This window comes from Sinocyclocheilus anshuiensis, unplaced genomic scaffold (assembly GCF_001515605.1).
Source record: "Sinocyclocheilus anshuiensis isolate Anshui unplaced genomic scaffold, SAMN03320099.WGS_v1.1 scaffold784, whole genome shotgun sequence".
Classification (NCBI taxonomy): domain Eukaryota; kingdom Metazoa; phylum Chordata; class Actinopteri; order Cypriniformes; family Cyprinidae; genus Sinocyclocheilus; species Sinocyclocheilus anshuiensis.
In genome coordinates this window covers 808,406-812,731 of record NW_015554160.1, presented here as the reverse complement: position 1 = coordinate 812,731, position 4,326 = coordinate 808,406, and the positions used below count along the sequence as shown (strand labels likewise).

The following is a 4,326-nucleotide window of genomic DNA, read 5'->3' as shown; positions in this document are numbered from 1 at the left end:
ATTGCCAGTTCATACATTCCTCCTCATGACAGGTTATGTTTGACAAGCAAACAACCAGCAGTCAGAGTAACTCAACAGACATGGTAACCTCAAGCTTTATGCATCAGTTATTGAGACACATCCCTGATGCTGTAGCAATGTAACAGTACGATGCTTTGAAGTTCTAGCTGGTCTCGAAAATGTTGTTTGCACGTTAATAACTCCTGCTTTTTGAGTAGTACACATTAAATGCCTTTGAAATGACAGGAGATCACTTCCTTTGTTGTTTCCCTACATCTCACTGTTTTCACATTTTTTTCTATTGTTGTTTTTTCTATAAATAGTGCTATCTATATGGCAAGTGAAATCACAAGAAGTTGAAGGACACCCAGAGGTATAAAAAGAAAATCTCACTAAAAAACATTTTTAAACTGCATGTACACATTCCCGCTGTTTGGGTGCTCATAAAGTGAATGAAAAGAAAATTACATAGTATCGTTCTGTATGTCTACGGACGCCACAATTTTAGCACCCGTGTAAACAATGTGTTGATGAATAGTTATGTACAGATCTGAATAAAGACATCACAGTGCATGAGGGAGCAGAGATGTCAGAAGATCTTTCATTGAGGAGCTGGATATTCAGTTCAAAGGGCACACTGCACTTATGTTCTGTTGAAGAGTGTTTACATTATTCAAAGCTATAATGTGTATCTCATTAAGAAATGTACATGTATCACCATTCACCCAGAAGAGTGTGTGCTCTTACCCACACACAAATGAGGACTCACCCACACACTTAGGAGTAAAGAGAAGAGTTTGAGGGCCTTTTAGTACAAGTATCCTGTATAATATAAACACTGGCTAGTAGAAAGTTTGCAGCATCTTAAACTGTTTTAGAATGCATGGGTTGAAAACTGAGATGACAGCCATGAGTATTAAGGAGACTGGGGCTAGTTGTCACACAGAGGAAGTTGTCTAATCTATATCAGTAACTAAGGTTTTCAGTCAAAAGTCAAATTACATAAATGTATGTCCTTTCTAGCAGTGATGTTGTTTTCACATATGTGACCCTGGACCACAAAACCATATTTGTAGCAATAGCCAACAATACATTGTATGGGTCAAAATTATCGATTTTTCGTTTATGCCAAAAATCATTAGGATATTAAGTAAAGATCATGTTCCATGAAGATATTTTGTGCATTTCCTGTAAATATATCAAAACTTATTTTTTGATTATAATATGCATTGCTAAGAACTTCATATGGACAAATTAAAAAAAGTATTTAGATTTTTTTGCACCCTCAGGTTCCAGATTTTAAAATAGTTGTATCTCGGCCAAATATTGTCCTATCATAACAAACCATACATCAATGGAAAGCTTATTTATTCAGTTGCTCAGAAGATGATATATAAATCTAAATTTAAAAATATTTCCCCTTATGACTGGTTTTGTGGTCCATGGTCACATATTTATTTTAATGCTGTCTTAAATTATTTTATATCAATACAATTCAATAAATTCTAGCATATTTTACAATAACTCTTGAATGAATTAATAAATACCTTTATTGTTTGTATTTGTCCAACAGTACAAACAAAATGTGTTTAGTCTCTCATTCTAAAAAAAGGGGCACACAACCACGTACATTTAAAAATTGCACAAATCCTATAAAACATACACTCTTACAAATAAAGGTGCTTAAAAGTTTCTTCACAGCGATGCCATAAGAACCATTTTTGGTTCCACAAAGAACCATTAAGTCAAAGGTTCTTTAAAGAACTATCTCTTTCTTAACTTTTTATAATTTGAAGAACCTTCTTTCGCCACAAAGAACCTTTTGTGAAACAGAAAGGTTCTTCAGATGTTAAAGGTTCTTTATGGAATCATTTAGACAAAAAGGTTCTTTTATGGCATCGTGAAGCACCTTTATTTTTAAGTATGAACAAAGTGCAAATACTAAATACACAAATCCTTGCTTGGATAAGTGAACACAATAAATTCAGACATTCAAGAATCAACTATATAATGAAGGAAGATTTAAAAAAAAAAAATTATTTCGTAAAATTACAATAAATATAAATATTTAAACATTTAACCAAATTGTAATAACCTATTTAATGTAAGTAGTGCTACATTTATTTATAAAAATATAATACATTATATTTGCATAAATGTAAATTAAAATATCTGTTGTACAGTACAAAACTGTTTTTCGTTTTGCAGTTTTGTTTTGGAATTATTTATATATTTTTTAGTGCTTCATAATTGTTTTGTTGACTTTTTTCTGGGTATTAATGATTTTTGTTTAATCTCTCTCCCCCCGCTGGTATCAATCCACAGCAGCGCGTAAACAAGCGCGTGAGTCCCCCGCCCCTTCTCTGCGCGAGCTGCTGCCAGTTCCGTGTCGGCAGCGAGTATACCAGCCACGCACCGCCTGCACGTAACGATCTGACTCTCTCTGGCTTTCGGAAAGCCCTGTTTTCAGTCTCCATTAACGGCCCAGCACAGAGCGAGGCGAGACGATTCGTAACGGTGAGTGTATTTCTGCGCTACGTTATCGGTTTGGGGGCACCGAATGTGTGTAAAGTTTGGGGAGGGGAGAAATTGTGTCATGTGGTACAGCAGAGGCTGCGTGCCAGTCAGTCCGCTCTGGTGGAGCGGATAGATACATAATTACAGAATGTAAAAACGACGTCGAGAGACGAGCTCAACTTGCCATGTGTTATAATTTCCATGGGGATGACGTCACGCAGTCCTTGACGCTAGCGCTGATGAGATAACGGGACTGTGACACACTGCGCGTTTCGTATGCACACTAAAGGCTACATAGGAACAGGTCATTGGTTTATAATGCGTTTTAAAGGGACGTTCACAGTCCATTCTCCTCAGTTATTAATTACGTAGTAGCCTGTGAGTTGCTGTTCTCCTCTTATATATATATGTGTGTGTATTACATAAAAGGCAGAGAGCATCGCAAGGACGTCGTCATGAGAAATGATTGACCAATGACGTTGTTTTTCTGAAATACTGTTACAGTGCATGCACGTGTAAATCTGTTTAAAAGTTTAACCCTAAGAGAGCCATTTACATATATGATTTATGTTCTATTTTTCTTGTTGAAAGTGCTTTTAGAAAGCTGTTAGTTATAATAAGCGTTATTTATTTATTTTTTTTCTGGTGGATTTGGATATTGCAGAAATGTTGGACTTTCACAACTGTTTACTATCATAGGCAGGTTGTGACGACTTGCATAGTATCGTGCTATTGGGGCATATTGTCACAAAAAGGTCAGTGTGTTCAAAGACATACATTAATATCAGAGCAGATCCTGAGATATTTGTACACCTTGCACACATTCTGTCAAGTACCTTTTTATGTTTGCATATTTAGAGGCCTGTACTGATGTTCCAAACAATTTGGAGTAGTTTATCTATGATTTGCCTTTTTTTTTTTCAGTGGTTAAACAGAGAATTAAGGAAAGAAATACTTACTCGGAAAAAGGCTAAATTTGTTCCAAAACTGTTAGTAGGTAGTGAATATTGTGATATATATATAGGACTGGGCGATACGGCCAAAATTATTATCACAATAATATCAGTCGATATCGATAATTATCACGATAAATGTCAAATCTTTATTTCTTTCAAGTTTAATGCCAGATTTTTGCTCCAAAGTGAAAGTTGTAGAAACCAGACCATTAAAGGGGTCATATGATGCGATTTCAATTTTTCCTTTCTCTTTGGAGTGTTACAAGCTCTTGGTGCATAAAGAAGATCTGTAAAGTTGCAAAGACTAAAGTCTCAATCCAAAGAGATATTCTTTATAAAAGTTAAGAGTAGGGCTGCACGATAAATCGCATGCGATATTTAACGCGCATCTTATCAGTAAAGCCGGTTCTGTAATCAACGGTAAATCTCCATCACGAGCGAGCTGCGCAAAACCACGTTCATATTCGCGCGATTTTTTGCGCAGCTCGTCAGTGAACAACGGCTCTGTGTAGTTAATGCTGCTCAATGTGAAAGCACGCACGTGATGGAGATTTACCGCTGATTACAGAACCGGCTTTCTGACAAGATGCGCATTAAATATAGCATGCGATTTATCATGCAGCCCTAGTTAAGAGTCAATCACGCCTACCTAAAACGGCTCGTTCTAACACGCCCCCACATGTCTACGTCACGATGTGGGAAGATTTGCATAATGCCGACCAAGTGTTCACGCAAAGAAAGAAGGCGTAATTTTATTCTCGCTGTAGTATTGTTGCTGCCGCCGCCGCCATGCCGTGGAGACATTGTGTTTCGTTGTGAAAGCGAAACTACTTTGTTTGGCCTTCCAAAAATG

The 4,326-nt window shown here is 36.7% G+C and overlaps 1 protein-coding gene across 1 annotated transcript in view; it reads left to right on the top strand.

Annotated features, from left to right (window-relative positions):
* Positions 1-2,395: 2,395 nt before the first annotated feature.
* LOC107670868 (polycomb group RING finger protein 5-A-like) overlaps positions 2,396-4,326 on the top strand; it is a 10,946-nt gene continuing 9,015 nt past the window's right edge. Inside the window, exon 1 of the mRNA XM_016463654.1 lies at positions 2,396-2,517. The gene's annotated coding sequence lies outside the window, so the exon portion shown is untranslated. The remainder of the gene's footprint in view (positions 2,518-4,326) is intronic.